This window comes from Procambarus clarkii, unplaced genomic scaffold (genome assembly GCF_040958095.1).
Source record: "Procambarus clarkii isolate CNS0578487 unplaced genomic scaffold, FALCON_Pclarkii_2.0 HiC_scaffold_107, whole genome shotgun sequence".
NCBI classification, from domain to species: Eukaryota; Metazoa; Arthropoda; class Malacostraca; order Decapoda; family Cambaridae; genus Procambarus; species Procambarus clarkii.
Window position 1 is genome coordinate 715,840 of NW_027189140.1, and position 19,574 is coordinate 735,413.

Consider the following 19,574-nt stretch of genomic DNA (forward strand, 5'->3'; position numbering starts at 1 on the left):
GGGTATGGGGTCCACTAGCATCCACAAGATGGGTATGGGGTCCACTACTACACACAGGAAGGGTATCCGGTCCAATACCACCCACAGGATGGGTATGGGGTCCACTATACTACCACCTACAAGATGGGTATGGGGTCCACTACCACCCAAAAGATGGGTATGGGGTCCACTACCACCCACAGGATCGGTATAGGGTCCTCTACCACCCACAGGATGGGTATGGGGTCCACTACCACCCACAGGATCGGTATAGGGTCCTCTACCACCCACAGGATGGGTATGGGGTTCACTACCACTACCACCCACAGGATGAGTACAGGGTCCACTGCCACCAACAAGATGGGTATAGGGTCCACTAGCACCCACAAGATGGGTGTAGGGTCCACTACCGCCCACAGGATGGGTATGGGGTCCACTACCGCCCACAAGATGGGAATGAGGGTCCACTACCACCCACAAGATGGGTATGGGGTCCACTACCACCCACAAGATGGGTAACAAAGTTATCAATGTTGAAACAAATAGACAAATTTTAAGTTTCAAGTTTATACATATTGTGAAATTGAGAGTCAGTGTAGTAGCATAAATTGGTAAATCATAAATATTGTAAGTTAAGAATCTGATGCGCGTGCGTGCATGCGTGCGTGTGTGATACCCTTGGTAAGGGAGAGTGGCAGGTAACCTTTGTGACGATAATCTCTTTCAAGAGAGATTGAGCCTGCTCTTCCCTACATATTTACGTCGTTCAAGTACAAGATACTATATTGAAGATACGTCCACCAGTATCGCCAAACGTTTTGCCCAGGAAGCAAATCGTACCATGCACACCCCGACACACCGGCTACAGCCCGCCGTAACCAGCAAACTGCTCATTCTCCGCCTGCCTGTTGCTGATTGGCTGGTGTCTCGCCGCACCTGCACTCACGCCACCACCAAGAGTCGACGTCTGGGCCAGCAGCACACCGTACTCCTCAGAATATCTCTGTGCTCCTTGGAGTTGACATCTCTCGCTAGTAGACTAAGCCTTGGCTGTCGTGTACTAAGGGAGGTGGCAGCTTGAAGCCAGTATTCCCAGCACCTCACTTATTTGATTTATTTTAACTTGCATTCTTGTCTTAGAGTAACTTTTCATTGCCAGTAATTATTCATGTTGTTTTGTTTGTTGACCTGTTTTGAATTTTATGAGTGTCTTTATTCATGTCTTGTTTTCTAGAGTAATTAAAATTTCATTGTTTATATACTTTGTGTTTTGTGTGTCTTCCCATTACCTTACCACAGACGAAAGGACAAACTTCTCTTTTTTTTTGTGACGAGACCCTGCCCCCAGCTTTTGAAACAGCCGAACACCAACGCTTTACCGTCACATTACACCTTAGACGTTCTGCAGTCAAGGTGGGGGGTGGAAGGGTCAAACCCACCCTCCAACATCTGGGCATAGTACCAGCAGCCTCCACAACACTCCATCAGCCTCCAGCTGATGCTTGTAGATGCTTCATCTAACCTCACTTATGTCACACATTAACCTACAGTTTCTGTGATATTTAAACTCCTCATCACAGTGGCGTCTCACCAATATAAATTGTATTAGATTTTGTCCCAAAATTGTTATATGCTGACTGGAAGTATATGTATGTATGTATGCATGGATGTATGTAGGCATGCATGTATGTATGCATGCATACGCATACATACATACATGTATGCATGTATGCAACACAATACATCAGACAATGGAGAGGTGTGGCGAGTGTTCGGGAGTACTGGGAAAACGTAATGTAGGCGTAACGTGCTGCATCTGTAACATAAGATTTCACCTGGGCTGTACAGAAGTATCTCCAGGATGCACAAAAAGGTAAGGAATTTACTGGGTTTGCAAAGATGACAGATTAATGTTAGAGAACATAACTAAACTGATGAAGAACATTCCCGAGTCACAGAGATTATCATTCACAGACAAGCTACCAGTGATATATGCGGACTGGGAAAAGACAACATTGGATAACGACCAAAACTCAGGAACAGATAGTTTAGAGAACCGCAGCAGTAGTGTGGAGGAAGAGGGCATTGTGGTACAAAATAACAGCAATATTACAGAGCCAGATAATATAAACGATGAGAGCAACAGTGAGACAGAGTGCATAGATGAAGGAATTGGGACGAAAAACGGAGATGGCTCCAATAAAGAGGTAGACAAGACAGACACAGGTATAAATACCTTGAAAAACGCAAAACCTGAACATATTTGCAAATTCTACGCTAAAGGAATATGCAAATATGGAAAATTAGGAGCAAAAGGCCATTTTCTGCATCCTCGAAAATGCAGGAACATGTTGGCGAGGGGTACATGCCGTTTTGGAACAGGGTGTAGATACTTCCACCCTAAATTATGTCAATTTTCAATTGGGGACAAAAAATGCTACAATCTTCAGTGTCCGGAATTCCATGTGAGAGGTACACAGCGTTATAGACGGGAAGATCAATATGACACTACTGGAAATTTTTTAGAGGAAGGCAGAAACAGAGTAGTAAATATAAGAGAGAGGTACAGTCAGATGGAACCACTACAGGACTCTTGTGTTCTTGGGACTTCTAGAAGCTATGGAAACTACGATTGCTACCTCGATCGCAGCCCCCACCCTGGTTTGAGTTTAACTCCGGGGGCACTTCAACCTCACATGCTGAAAACCTAGTGTCGGTCCACAGTACTCAACTTTCACCAAGGTAAAGTGATATCTTATGTTCTAAATGTAAAGCTAGGTTCCTCCCAAGTGTCGGCGTGTGCCCAGCGCTGTTCGATCCCCACGCGGCCTGTAGACGTTCCAGCTAGGTCATGCCTAGGCAGGGCATTCTAGGCTGCCCCAGCACTATTGTACGACGATTAATACGGAATTCTTATACAGCCTTGCCCTAGCCGCTAACTTGCCAGATTTATAGTCTGCCGGTTAAGCCCGGGAATTTTATATTTATTCAGTATCATCGATGCTATTTTGCCGGAATTTTGTCCGCCGGTTAAGCCCGGATCCTTTTATGTGGCTCCTAGCTGTGGATTGCTAGTCATATCGTCTGCCGGTTAGGCCAAATAATTTTATGCAGCCTACACTGTGGCTGGGTCGCCGAACTTCGGTCGGCAGGTAGTGCCCATCAAAAATTTTTTTTTTATGAGGCAAGCCACGTGTTGGAGAGCCAGACATTTTGTCTGCCGGTTAAGCCCGGAAATTCTATACAGACATTCCTGTTGCCAGAATGCCAGACATTCCCAGCGCCTCCTTCGCCGCTGGATTTTTAGACTATTGTCTGCCGGTTAAGCCCGGAATTTTTCTATGCAGCCTCTTTCGCCGCATGAATTGTCCTTGTGCGTGTTTGCCAGACCTTGGCCTGCCGGCTATGCCCAAAAAACAAAAAATTGCTGAAGTACCCTAGCGGAGATCATCGCCATAGTCCCGGTTACCAACATTATATTCTGCTGCTATGGAATTCTCACTGGACAGATGAGAAGGTCCCATTATCACCACTCAGGAACTAATTTTCCTTTTGAAAGCCATGAGGCAAAAATTTTCATTTATCAGGGAATTCACTCCATCTGCAGTAGTTACAGCTGATCAACATTCAGGAAAAAGGTCACAAGGCTGTTAAAAGCACCACGAATAAGGAGTACAACATAAAATGGAATCCGCTGTGTGGCCCCCTTTTTAATTTTTTCTTATTTCTCTTTTTCATTCTTACATTCTGGAGTCCTCGCCTTCCAGGCACAAGCAGGTCACAGTCGGGTTCTTAACAACCTACGGGGTCAGAGATTAGGTTTTAATTCCCAGCAATACGATTAGAAGATGTGTTTTACGCACTAGGAGGTCATTCTTTAATACTTTTTCATACATAATTTTCACTCCACGTTCATAAATAAAACTTTATTCGCAAATGTAAATTAAGGTTATTTGTCGGACAACATCCGAGGACTTCCGGTTAAGCACGGGCTAAGAGGTTATTCTTTAATACATTATCATACATAATTTTCACTCCGCATTATTAATAAAACTTTATTCACAAAGGTAAAATAAAGTTAATTGTCCGACATCATCGGAGGACAACACATGATTCGAGGTAATAGATTCCCTTCATTTTGTCTGCAGTGGCCTCTATTTTTACTGGGCTGTTTTGGTCTCGATCATTACACTTATAAACCTCTATTAATACGCTACATTACAAAATCCTGTACTACTAGAACTTATAAATCTTATAAAATGTTCGTCTCTCTACAGTCAAACAGTTGGTCACAGTTACGATTTTTCTCCTACAAGATTGTGTGTATCATGTGATACTATGTTTTCCCCTATATTTTTCTCCTCGTCACTAAATAACTTATCTAGAGTATTAATTCGGTACTAAATAATTAAGCTGGTTAGATTTCCCAGTTCGTGCGATTCATCTAGGGGGGAATTCATTATTCCTTCAACAGTCCTCGTTAAATTAGGCGCGCGAGTTTCTAGTCACGTGCTAATAGGATTACAGTTAGGGTTAAGCCTTTCTTAAATTTTAAGACCTTAAGTCAAGCGGATTATCCTCATTTAATTCTTATTAATTCCCCCCAATAGACTCATTATCTCCTTAACATAGTATTTCAACAGTTTTTTTTTTTCTGTTTCCTCGTTGAAGGGTGGTACACATCGGTGTTTTCATGACCGGTTTATTTTAATCTTTATTTGGTGCCTCCCTGTGGGTATCCACTGTAGTCGCACGTTTCTCCACTTATTCAGCCGCCCTCGCTATTGTTTGCTACCTAAAAATTATTCTATCGGCCGCCCGGTTGAGCCCGGAATTATTATGAAGCTGCCCTCGCTACTGCCTTGCCAGACCTATGTCTGCCGGTTGAGCCCGGAATTATTATGAAGCTGCCCTCGCTATTGGATTGCCAGACCTATGTCTGCCGGTAGAGCCCGGAATTATTATGCAGCCGCCCTTCGCTGTTGTATTGCCAGACCTATGTCTGCCGGTAGAGCCCGGAATTATTATGCAGCCGCCCTTCGCTGTTGTATTGCCAGACCTATGTCTGCCGGTTGAGCCCGGAATTATGCAGTCGCCTTCACTATTGGATTGCTAGACCTATGTCTGCCGGTTGAGCCCGGAATTATGCAGCCGCCTTCACTATTGGATTGCTAGACCTATGTCTGCCGGTTGAGCCCGGAATTATTATTTATGCAGCCGCCCTCGCTATTGGCTTGCCAGACCTAATGTCTGCCGGTTGAGCACGGAATTATTATGCAGCGCCCTCGCTGTAGTTTGCCAGACCTAATGTCTGCCGGTTGAGCACGGAATTATTATGCAGCCGTCCATCGCTATTTGGATTGCCAGACCTATGTCTGCCGGTTGAGCCCGGAATTATTATGCAGCGCCCTCGCTGTAGTTTGCCAGACCTATGTCTGCCGGTTGAGCCCGGATTTATTATGCAGCCGCGTTTGCTATTGGATTGCCAGACCTAATGTCTGCCGGTTAAGCCCGGAATTATTATTATACAGCTGCCCTCGCTATTGGACTGCCAGACCTATGTCTGCCGGTTTAAGCCCGGAATTATTAGGCAGCCGACCTCGATATTGGATTGCCTGACCTAATGTCTGCCGGTTAAGCCCGGAATTCTTATGCAGACGCCCTCGCTAATGTATTGCCAGACCTACGTCTAGAGACGGCGATGGGGAAGAAGTCACATGTCTGCCGGTTGAGCCCGGAATTTATTATGCAGCCGCCCCTCGTGATTGGATTGCCAGACCTATGTCTGCCGGTTGAGCCCGGAATTATTATTTTGACCGCCGGTGTAGCAGGAAGCCCCACCAACAACGACCCCAGAAGCTGGAGATCATTGCAACGGACTCGGTAACAAAAAATTTATAATTTGCTGCTCCGAAATTCTTACGGGACAGACGCAAGGACCATTTTCACCGCACCAGAAATGAATATCTATTATTCTTCAGGTGACGACCCTCCGACTGCTGCCGTTCCAGCTGACATGCAATCAGCAAATTCACAGGGCCGTTAAACGTACCACGCATTCGGAGAGCAACTTATTATGGAAACAGCTGCATTGGACCTTATATTTCCTATATTATTTATCCATCCACATACTTATGGAGTCAGTGCCGTCCGGACGCACGCATGTCAGTCATGATTTAACTTCCTTCGGACGAGATTACGTTTTTTAATCTCCAGCTTTAAGACTACAAGCTGTGTTTTACACATTAAGTGGTTATTCTTTACTCAAATCTTATACTTATCATACGCTTAACGCTTCTTAATTAAATCCTTAATAGCAGTAGGTAAATCAATTCATTAGTCGGTCCGCATGCGGAGGACAACTTTTGATGGACTTCAATGTAATTGTCTCAGTTAATTTTATTTAGTGGGTATCTCAAGATACTCCTTCTTCAGTCCTCGGAAGCATTGGCGCGCGAGGTCATCCTGTCGCGTCCCAATAGGATTACAATTAAGGTCAAGTCTATTCTTACTCTTTAGAATCCAAGCTAAACAACTTACAGGTCAAGCGGTCTACACACTTTTAATTCTTTTTTTTTTCCCCTTCACTGACTTAATTCTTATTCACGGAGTTACTTATCAAATGTTTTCTCTGTTTCTGCGAAGTAGGGAAGTTTTCTTCCTGCTTTCATGTTAGGATTATTGTATATTTTCTTTTAAGTGATTCCCTTCGGGTAATTCTGTAGTCGCATGTTTTTCCCTACTTAGGAATTATCGGCCAGTCACGGGCGGGAAAAATTTTATTGTCGGTCGCTGGGTTTCACGTTACAAATTTAATCATGTCTTCTCTAAGGCACTTAATTTCTTACTAATTTACTCTTCACATATTCATTAACTTATTTTCCGCTACATATTTATATACAGTAATTATTTAAGGATTTGGACATTTCGCTATTTGTCTTCTACTTATGTTACATGGATTATATTATTATCCCTGTTATCATCTGAGGTAATTAGGTATTCTGGTCTGGTAATCTTAAACCTTTTTTGTTTGTTGATGGTACTTCCCTCCTCCTGTATCGCTGTGGTACTCGAGGCTTTCCAAGTTTGTAAATACTACGCGATGCTACGTATTCTCTCAGCCCAATCAATCTTACCTTTTACTTAATAAAACTTTTTTCGCATTAGTTAATTAATCACGCTGCTTAATTCTCACAGTTTGGGATGTGTTCTTATTGGATTAGTTACTACTGTTTAACGATAAACCTTATTCATTGATGCCTTCCTTTTTTGTCACACCTTGGCCTCCATACCGTAATTAAATACTGTTCACAATTCTGCCTTCCTTATAATTATTCGGTCACTGGGTTTTTCCAGAACATATTTAAAAACTATAATTTTGAAGGTTTTTCTAAGTCTATTTTGTTTTTATAATTATTTCTATACATTAGATATTGGGAATTACTATTATTGACATTAAAATGTACTTAATTGTTGTTAAAGATTCGCTGCCTGGAACGGGGGGTTACGGGCCATGGGGAGCCCGTAGATGAAAAGTACTTAGTTATGTTAATGCCTTTTAATATTCATTAATCCGCTTACTTGTAACAGTCTGGGACGCTTATCCTATCATTTATTAATTTGTTCTACTATCCACAGACTGTTGGGGGTAGTCTTTATGGTATTCTTATACAGCCCATTTGCGGTTAGATTAGTCATTAGTACCATTAGTAGATTAGTATGGTTGTTGGTTGGTCGTTAAGGTTTACGTCACCCAAGGGGTGGCACGGGCATGCTTCGCCGAAAAATTCGTATGACATTATACAGCACACTTTATTCTGACTAACGACCAGATAAAACATTGACGTAATATCAAGCTTGATGTGGTCCCCCCCCCCCCCTTTGCATTTTGGGGGCATGGGTTGTTCTTACATATTCATGCATTATTCGCGATATATTACACGTTCATGCGTATTTAATGACGTACTATAGTACATGTCTTCCCATGCTTGGAACATTGGAAGGTCCCATACTCCACTACGTTCGTGGTAATTGGTCTACAATTTTACCAACCATGTTATCGAACCAGTATTTACCCAAGTTTTTTTTTCATTTACTACGCTGTACACGTTCAAGGGAATTTATTTACGTCTATAGTATGACGCAAAATACAGTTCTGCTTATTCTAACTAAGGCACAAATTTCATTGCAAGATTAACGGAAGAACAACTCCAGGCGTCAAGTTACTAATCCTTTATTAATATTGCCCAGTGTCCTATTCGCCTCAATTAAGACCGAGCATGCATTGCTCCTTTGGTTTTAACTATCTTACTAATTGCAATTCCAAGTTCCCTTTCTTCGCAGAATTCCCTCAGTTCACAGAATCATCGCGGAGGGGTCAACACACACCCCTCGGGACGAGCAGAGCGGCGTGGAACGGCCTGCTCCCACCTGACGCAAGCTGATTCAGCGGTACGCTGCCCATCCATCCTACGAATTTGTTTTTTTTTCCCTAGGTTCATGCTTCAGTACCCTGCCTAACATCGGGCTTACCATTAATATGTAATAATAGGCATTTACCCACAACTTGCGTTAGTCGCAATCTGCCTTACCCGTGGTCTCCTAGACTGGGGAGTGTTACCCGTCTGTCATCACTTAAATTATCCCTAGTGTTCTTTTTCCCAATATCTGTTCAAGATCAATTCGGCGTTGCAGTCTACGTCCCCGGTGCTGTCGGTTCAAGGTAGCCCACACACTTCTTGACTTCAGTTCCTGCCGCCAAGGGTGAGCATGATAGCACGCCCTTAGTCCTCTCCTAGAAAGACGGCATCCATTGGACCTGTGGAGCTGACTATACTCTATCCGGTATTATTACTCTAGCCTTAATCATAATAGAAGTACACACTTTTTCACTTCCATACGTTGTTTTTCAGATAACCCGCCAACTGTGGCCTTCAGGTGAAGGTCGGTCCCACAACTGTGATATTTACCATTTTGTGATTAACTGCCACATCCGTGCTTCATTTCTTTACGTTATTACTATTTAACATACTTTGCGTGTTCCGTCAGTGTATATGGTCTGTACAACGTTGTCTTCAGCTTGGAGCAAGGAGCCCTGTTCGTTCGGGTTTCGGAGCGTTTAATTACCCCACTGCTTTACCACACTGTCCTACTTATGCCACATGCTCACCCCTGCCAACCCTTACTGCCGTAATATTTCCAGAACGACTACAGACCATCGGGGAACAACACATGGACGGGGAACATTGGTTTTGCGCCCGAAGAACTCTCGATGGACTGCACGGATGGGCGCATGAAGGAACTACTCAGCTGCGTTGGGGCTAGCCTCCGCGAGGGCGGGCTACAGCGACGACGACGCCCACGAGGACGACCCGGCGTGGCGGTGCACAGCACGCGTAGCACGCATTAGAACGACTACAGACCCTCCATCTGGTCACCATTTGGTCCGGGAGACATCTCCCGTCACGCAGGGTGCAGTCGCACCTCCACAGATCTCCAGTATCATCTATTGATACTGGTGATGGCTCAAAAGGGCCACCACTTACGAGCTATTCATGCCTGTGCCACCTTTGGGTGGCTTCATCTTCATCTTAACACATTCACAAGGGAGACATCTCCCGTCATGCAGGGTGCATTCGCACCTCCACAGATCTCCAGTATCAGCTCTTGATACTGGTAATGGCTTAAAATGGCCACCACTTACGGGCTATTTATGCCCGTGCCATCTTTTGGGTGGCTTCATCTTCATCTTAACACACTCACAAGGGAGACATCTCCCGTCATGCAGGGTGCATTCGCACCTCCACAGATCTCCAGTATCAGCTCTTGTTACTGGTAATGGCTTAAAATGGCCACCACTTACGGGCTATTTATGCCCGTGCCACCTTTTGGGTGGCTTAATCTTCATCAATCAATCAATCAAGAAGATATGCCACACTTGGTCCGGGAGACATCTCCCGTCACGCAGGGTGCAGTTGCGCCTCCACAGATCTCCAGTGTCATCTTTTGATACTGGTAATGGCTCGAAAGGGCCACCACTTACGGGCTATTCATGCCCGTGCCACCTCTTGGGTGGCTTAATCTTCATCAATCAATCATCGACTACAGACCATCAGGGAACACCTCATGGACGGAGAACATAGGATCGCGCACGATGAACACTCCCGACGGACGGCACGGATTGGCACACGCAGGTCCTACTCACCCGCCCTGGGGTCAACCTCACTGGGCTAGTCTCTGCAAGGGCGGGATACAGCGATAACGGCGACACGAGGATGTCCTGGCGTGGCGGGGCATAGCACGCGAGGCATGCACGAGGTAATACGCCCACAACACGGAGACATCAAGACGCCCGCATTGTATACACATGCACCAGACGGGGCTCCATTGGTCACTTCCAGGATGCTGCTTACCTAGCAGCATTTACCAGCCATGTACGCCCGACTCTGTACCTTTTTTCAGTACTGGAAATTCCTGACTGTTTTTTTAATGGCAGAGGTAACGGGTGTACGGGCACGGATGTGGACGCAGACAAGGAAAAACTCCATGATACCCCGCGACGCAGAACTTTCGGCTACGCCATTCCTGGTGGCACGGCCCCCAACGTCAGATGAGAAGTCAACGCCCTACACGCTGATGCCCCTTACGCGGCCTGCGCCCTCACAATGACTACGCCCCACATTCTTTACGGATTGGACGGGCCATGCAGCTGTCACATTAACGGGCATGTGCAGGAAACAATTAAGGCCGTCGGACGATGGAGGCGTGACGTTTTCACTCATATGTCAGGCAAGATGTCATCACGCTTCCACATTGAAAACATTCAGCGGCCAGATAAAAGGCACGAAAATAAACAAAATAAAGCAGACGACCGAAACCCTAGATCAGGCTCTCTGCACCCAGCACTGCCGGGTGGGTAAACATTGGGCAGCAACGATTAGAGCCACGATTTACCGCATAAAGGTCCGGTTTCGTGACGAAACATACTACACCGGACCCCAATTACTAAGGAAAATCGTCGACATCACGAATGCAGCCCCGTTGGACATCCGTGACGATGCTGACGGCGCTGTACTTCTCTATTCAAGCAAGCAAGCTCTGGAGCAACTGTTTGCACCAGAACACCAGGACGCCCTACGAAACTACAACCTGATCATCACTCCTAACCGTCGCTACTTGGCTGAACGAACCATATTCGTCAGCCACACGAGTGTCTACATCGCCACCCAGGACCCTGGTACCATCAACACCAGAAAACACGGCTCTGACTGCTGCTACAGTCAAGGCCACCCAACAAACTGTGCCTCAATTGCGGAGATCACATCGCCGTCTCCATGGACTGCCACGTACGACTAGATGAAATAAATAAACAGTGACTGCCAACCCAACAACCAATCAGCCGGCAAGCTTCGATATCCAAGCTACATTATTGCCAGTGCTTCCCAACGCTTCTGCTCCTGCTACACAGACGTCCACACCAGGCCAACCAACCAAGTTCCTAGAATCACCATTGTTTCCATCTACCTCGGCTGAGACCGTCACATATGAGGCCCCAGACTTCGACCTAAACCCAAGCAAATCAAGCAAGAAAAAGCCCTACTATGGATTTACCTCATTCACGATGGCACTTTCAACAGCAATCGAAGCACAAGAATGGTCATTGCCTTAGAATGCAACAGGATCATCAACCAGCTCAAGACCTGCTTTCCTTACCCTGTGTTTGTCCACCACGAGACCGTGGAACATTATGTTGACCTCTGCGCTCTGGAGAGTGAATACGTCGACCCTAAATACGACTTCAAGAGGGAACAAGTGACCTTCCTGGAAGAAGATGAAGACCCGACAGGAACACCAATAACGCCGATGTCATTTGGGAAGTACATGCGAATACCTCGTGGTCAAGATCACAACAGTGAAGCAACAGTGAACTTTCCTCTCACCACCTCAATAAGGAAGACGCCTCCTCCAAGCCAGACAGACCACCTCAAGTGAACCAGGACGACATCACCCTGCCCCACCACTAGCCTCCTGCCGCCCAAGAAGAACTTAAGCTACAGGCTTTGCTGGAAAAAACATCTCCAATCCAAGGTGGACGGGCCACCGAAATTTCAAGCCTCCTCTCTCCACATCCAAATCCTCTTCCAAGAATTTCATCGCCCCATCTTTTTTCCTCACATCATCCTTCCCAAGCTCTTTGGACATCAATCCAAACCAATTCCGCGGCCAGCGGGCACTCGCCCTTCGGGGGGGGGGGGGGGGGGGGTCCGGCCAGCTGGCTCTGCGAGTGGGGGTGCAGCGCCGGCCCCTAAGTATTACGCTGTCCGCAGCTACTTACTCTCACTTGTAAGAGTATTGTTAAATTTGTCCTATAGGTGTATTCTACAGCTACTAGTAATTTACCATTTCACATTATGTCTGGGATTGGCGCATTATTTCTGTCATGTGTTAGGCCACTATATGATACTCTATAAGCCCTGATTCTACTTGAAAATTATGTAAACGTTTGCCTTACTTGTACCAATAGCTAATAAGGATTCCGCGTTCTGCAGACCATGTTCTATTTAGTTACCGGATATAAGCATATGTATTAATGTTATTAAGTCATTGTAGTCAAGTTATACATGTATTTATGCTGTTGTAAATTTAAACAAGTTACCTGTTCATTAACATGGTCTGAAAAATTTATTTATTTGTTTCTACTAAAAAATTAAATAAAATAGTTCCCAATGCTGTCGTTGTCTCATTCCTCCGTTATCAGAAAAAATGATTTAGATTCAGGTTTGAGTAGCAACATTTGCAAATTTGCCGATGATACAAAAATCGGGAGGGAAATTAATTCGGAGGAGGACTCACTATCACTTCAAGTTGATCTAGATAGGGTTTTGAAATGGTCAGAGGATTGGCAGATGCAGTTTAATGCTGATAAATGTAAAGTTCTGAGGTTAGGTAATGATGATAGGGTTACAAGATACGAGCTAGATGGTGTTGAGATTGCGAAGTCGAATTGCGAAAGGGATCTGGGAGTTATGATTAGCAAGAATTTAAAATAAAATGACCAATGCATAAATGTTCGTAATAAGGCAAATCGGACACTTGGATTTATTAATCGCAGCGTTAGTAACAAGACACCTGGTGTGGTTCTCAAGCTATATCTTGCTCTAGTTAGGCCCCATTTAGATTATGCAGTTCAGTTTTGGTCGCCATATTATAGAATGGATATAAATTCACTTGAACGTGTCCAGCTTAGGATGACTAAGTTAATTCCCCAAATTAGAAATCTTTCATATGAAGAAAGATTAACAAAGCTTAAGTTGCATTCACTGGAAAGGCGAAGAGTTAGGGGTGACATGATAGAGGTTTACAAGTGGGTGAATGGACATAACAAAGGGGATATTAATAGGGTATTAAAAGTATCAACACAAGACAGAACACGAAACAATGGGTATAAATTGGATAAGTTTAGATTTAGGAAAGACTTGGGTAAATACTGGTTCAGTAACAGGGTTGTTGATTTGCTTGCCCCAAGCAGGGCAAGCAAAGACAAAGCCTAAAGGGTTTTTTTCAGTTATACCGTACTAAGACTAGGGAAAGGATAGGTCCATTAAAAACTGAGACAGGTCAAATAACAGATAGTGATGAAGAGATGAGTAGTATTTTTAATAAATATTTTGTATCTGAATTTACTAAAGAGGAACTTAACAATATGCCTTCAGCCGAACAAGTCTATGTGGGTTGGGACGAGGACAGGTTGACGAGTTTAGCAGTTACCAGGGAGGATGTTCTTAAACAAATAGTAAAACTCAAACCAAACAAATCCCCAGGGCCGGATGAAGTGTTTGCCAGGGTGCTTAAAGAATGCAAAGAGGAGCTTTGTGACCCACTGTCAACCATATTTAATAAATCAATAGAGTCAGGCACAGTGCCAGAGTTTTGGAAAGTTGCTAATGTGATACCAGTTTTTAAGAAAGGAGATAGATCACTTGCGTCTAACATAAGAACATAAGAACATAAGAACAAAGGTAACTGCAGAAGGCCTATTGGCCCATACGAGGCAGCTCCTATTCTATAACCACCCAATCCCACTCATATACTTGTCCAACCCGCGCTTGAAACAATCGAGGGACCCCACCTCCACCACGTTACGCGGCAATTGGTTCCACAAATCTACAACCCTGTTACTGAACCAGTATTTACCCAAGTCTTTCCTAAATCTAAACTTATCCAATTTATACCCATTGTTTCGTGTTCTGTCTTGTGTTGATACTTTTAATACCCTATTAATATCCCCCTTGTTATGTCCATTCACCCACTTGTAAACCTCTATCATGTCGCCCCTAACTCTTCGCCTTTCCAGTGAATGCAACTTAAGCTTTGTTAATCTTTCTTCATATGAAAGATTTCTAATTTGGGGAATTAACTTAGTCATCCTACGCTGGACACGTTCAAGTGAATTTATATCCATTCTATAATATGGCGACCAAAACTGAACTGCATAATCTAAATGGGGCCTAACTAGAGCAAGATATAGCTTGAGAACCACACCAGGTGTCTTGTTACTAACGCTGCGATTAATAAATCCAAGTGTCCGATTTGCCTTATTACGAACATTTATGCATTGATCCTTTTGTTTTAAATTCTTACTAATCATAACTCCCAGATCCCTTTCGCAATCCGACTTCGCAATCACAACACCATCTAGCTCGTATCTTGTAACTCTATCATCATTACCTAACCTCAGAACTTTACATTTATCAGCATTAAACCAGCATTAAACAAGTAGATCACTTGCGTCTAACTATCGACCAATTAGCCTAACGTCTATTGTGGGAAAGTTACTCGAATCTATAATAGCAAATAAAATTCGTCTTCATCTTGAAAAACATAAATTAATAATTGAGTCGCAACATGGTTTTATAAATGGCCGTTCATGTTTAACAAATTTGTTATCTTTTTATTCTAGCATTGTTGAGGCAGTTGATAGTGGTAAGGATTGCGATGTTGTATACCTTGACTTTAGCAAAGCTTTTGATACAGTGCCACATGAAAGACTGATTAAAAAAATAGAGTCTCATGGTATTGGGGGTGCTATATTAAGCTGGATTAGGGCATGGCTATACCAAAGGAAACAGAGAGTTAGTATAAATGGAATCAAGTCAGAGTGGGAAAATGTTGTAAGTGGAGTGCCTCAAGGCTCTGTCCTGGGACCTCTGTTGTTTATAATATATATAAATGATTTAGATTCAGGTTTGAGTAGCAACATTTGCAAATTTGCCGATGATACGAAAATCGGTAGGGAAATTAATTCGGAGGAGGACTCACTATCACTTCAAGTTGATCTAGATAGGGTTTTGAAATGGTCAAAGGATTGGCAGATGCAGTTTAATGCTGATAAATGTAAAGTTCTGAGGTTAGGTAATGATGATAGAGTTACAAGATACGAGCTAGATGGTGTTGTGATTGCGAAGTCGGATTGCGAAAGGGATCTGGGAGTTATGATTAGTAAGAATTTAAAACAAAAGGATCAATGCATAAATGTTCGTAATAAGGCAAATCGGACACTTGGATTTATTAATCGCAGCGTTAGTAACAAGACACCTGGTGTGGTTCTCAAGCTATATCTTGCTCTAGTTAGGCCCCATTTAGATTATGCAGTTCAGTTTTGGTCGCCATATTATAGAATGGATATAAATTCACTTGAACGTGTCCAGCGTAGGATGACTAAGTTAATTCCCCAAATTAGAAATCTTTCATATGAAGAAAGATTAACAAAGCTTAAGTTGCATTCACTGGAAAGGCGAAGAGTTAGGGGCGACATGATAGAGGTTTACAAGTGGGTGAATGGACATAACAAGGGGGATATTAATAGGGTATTAAAAGTATCAACACAGGACAGAACACGAAACAATGGGTATAAATTGGATAAGTTTAGATTTAGGAAAGACTTGGGTAAATACTGGTTCAGTAACAGGGTTGTAGATTTGTGGAACCAATTGCCGCGTAACGTGGTGGAGGTGGGGTCCCTCGATTGTTTCAAGCGCGGGTTGGACAAGTATATGAGTGGGATTGGGTGGTTATAGAATAGGAGCTGCCTCGTATGGGCCAATAGGCCTTCTGCAGTTACCTTTGTTCTTATGTTCTTATTTGTGGAACCAATTGCCGCGTAACATTGTGGAGGTGGGGTCCCTCGATTGTTTCAAGCATGGGTTGGACATGTATGAGTGGGATTGGGTGGTTATAAATAGGAGCTACCTCGTATGGGCCAACAGGCCTTCTGCAGTTGCATTTGTTCTTATGTTCTTATGTTCTTATGAGTAGATGAGGGTAGTATCATCAGCAAACAAAATAGGTTTCAGAACGTTAGAAACATTAGGCAGATCATTGATGTAAATAAGAAATAGGAGAAGTCCCAAAATGCTGCCCTGTGGCACTCCAACGGTTATTGGTAGAGTGGGAGAGGTTATATTATTGATGGCTACACATTGGTGTCTATCACTAAGATAGGATTGAATATAGTCCAGTGTATGGCCTCGGATTCCATAATGATGGAGTTTACGTAAGAGGTAATTGTGATTAACAGTATCAAAGGCCTTTCTCAGGTCAATGAAGAGTCCAATCGGAAACTCATTTTTGTCAAAGGCTGAGTAAATTATATCAAGGAGACTAATAATTGCATTGTTGGTACTCTTTTGGGAGCGGAAGCCAAACTGACAGGGGCTAAGAATGTCGAATTTTACGAGGTAGGAGTAAAGGTGTTTGTAGATAATTTTTTCAAATATTTTTGATAGTATGGGTAGGTTTGATATTGGTCTATAATTGTCTATGTCTGCCGGATTACCTCCTTTATGAACTGGCGTTACTCTTGCTTTTTTAAGGATATCAGGGAAGGTATGACACTCAAGGGATTCGTTGGACAGCAGAGCTATAGGTGGCGCAAGGGCGTGGGAGGCGCTCTTGTATACAATGGATGGTATTTCACTGATGTTCCCAGCTTTGGTTTTTAGTGAGTGTATGATGAACACAACATCTGCCGGGCTGACTGGTGAAAGGAGAAGAGAGTTTGGATAGCTGCCTGAGAGATATGTGTTGATATGTGTCTGAGTCTCTGGGATTTTACTGGCAAGGTTAGCACCAACCGATGAAAAGAAACTATTAAATTCATTCACCATTTCTAAATCAGATGACGGCGTAAGGCCATCCTTAGAGAGATGATTTTCCATGTGCTTTTCATGTTGCCTTTTGCTTCTTTGAATCTAGTCTCATAATATGAAAGTTTAGCTTTTCTTATGATACTGGTAAGCACTGATGAGTACCTCTTAACTACTTCCTTTGTAACTAGGCCAATCCTAAATTTCTTTTCATATTCATGTTTTTTGTTGATTGATTTGATTATGCCACTTGTGGGCCACAGGTTATTTTTTCTTTTGTCAGTTACTTGTTTGGTAAGGAGGGGACAGTGAGTGTTGTAGAGGCTTAGAGTTTTGGAGAGAAAGAGGTTAGTTAATGAGTTTATATCCTGTGTATTATTAAATTCGGATTCCCAGTTAACACTGTGAAGTGCATTAGAGAGATTGCCTAAAGCTGATTCACTGTGTAGCCTGAATGAGAGTTTCTTGCTTTCTGGTGGTGTTGTGTCCATGTTTGCTATGAGGAAGGTAGGATAGTGGTCAGTTGTTCTGTCATAGATTACCCCAGATGTAAGGGGAGCTGTTATATTAGTCCATAAGTGATCCAGGGTGGTGGCAGATGTTTGAGTGACTCGGGTGGGCTTGGTGATTGTGGGGATAAGCATACAGGAGTGCATGCTGTTACGGAAATAGTCAACTTGAGGGTTGTTTTGAAGACCCAGGTCAATATTGAAATCACCTCCCAGAATGATGTGATTTTTGTTGAGATTGTTGTTTATGATAAGATTCCTTACGTTGTCTGAGAAAGAAGCTATGTTGGTATTAGGAAATCTATAGATGGCACCGATAGTCAGAGAGGATTTAAGGGATTTACTGGAGAACTTGGCAAAGGTATATTCACAATAGTCGCCTCTATCACTGATGACACTATTGCAGATGAAGGTATCTTTGTAATATATTGCTGTGCCACCTCCTTTTTTATTAGGCCTGCAGTTATGAATGGCTTTATAACCAGCTAAATTGTAGAGTTGGGTATAGTCATTACTTAGCCAAGTTTCTGTTAAAATGATGAATGATAAATTAGTACCTAGAGCTGTGAGTAGTGCATTTATATCATCAAAATGTTCACCAAGTGACCTAACATTTTGGTTGTAAACTGATAAGCAGGTGATATTTAGGAGTTTGTTGTTTGCAAGATTTGCTGTGTAATACCTGCAATAATGATGATCAATGTGCTGATTTGTGTGGGTATGAGACAGAAGATTTCGATCAGGATCAATATCAGTAAGCATATAGATACAATAATGTCACAATACAATAAGATAAGCAATTACAGGAACAGTTAAATACTAAAACTGCTGTAAATAGAAAGTAATTGTAGCAAAACACAACAATAAATGTAGGTACACAAAAAATAGAAATAATTAGAAGTAGAGTAAAGATCCCCGTAGATACCCAGGAAGGATACAGAAGTTAGGTTAAGAGAGAAGAAAAAGACAGTAGACTGACAAGAATAATATATAGCAAAAAATAGAGACAAATAATAATCGTAAAGATAATCTTAAAAAATCAATTATTTAATATAGCTTATTTGTGAACCTATAATTAGTGTGAACTTAAGAAAAAAAAATGAGCTCAGTAATTAATTACAATAAATGGTGTATAAATCAAATTACAATTAAATTAACAAAATTAAAAACAAAAACAAAAATAACAGGGTAAGATTATATTTATGAGCCAGATTTTACTAAGACACTGAGGTAAATGCTTACATAAATACAAAGTCTGCTATAATTAGAGAATAATTATAGCAAAACACAACAATAAATGCAAGTAAACAAAAGAATTGAAACAATTAGAAGTAGAATAAAGGTCACTAGATAGCCATGGAGGATACACAAGTTTGGTGGAGAGAACAAAAAATCAGTAGAGACTGTCAAGATGAATATATAAAAAATTTGACAAATGATAATTGTAAAGTAAAATAATCTTAGATAATTAATTTTATTTAGCTTAGTTTTTTAACTTATAATTAGTATGAACTTAATTAAGAGAACAAAATGAGATCAATAATTAATTTCAATAAATGACATAAATCAGAACAAATTAAATTTAAAATTTAAAAAAAATAGGGTACGATTAGATTTAAGAGTAAAATTTTACAATTATACTGAGGTAGATGCTTGCGTAAGTGCATGGAGACTTGACTGATTATTGAGGAAATTATATGAATTAGAGAACATTAGGTAAATGGTAAGGCAGAGATAACACCTTGGACAAAGTTAGATTAAGTTAGGTTAGACTCAGGCACTCAAAGAGATATTTTAAGTATTGGTATTGGTCGGGTTCAGGTTTTCAGATATACCACAATCACTAAAGAAGGACAGTAGTTGTTGGTCACACTTTATTTCATATCTTTTTCCTGCACTTTCCTTCATTGCAATGATCGTTCCATTCCTAGTGTAGCACTGC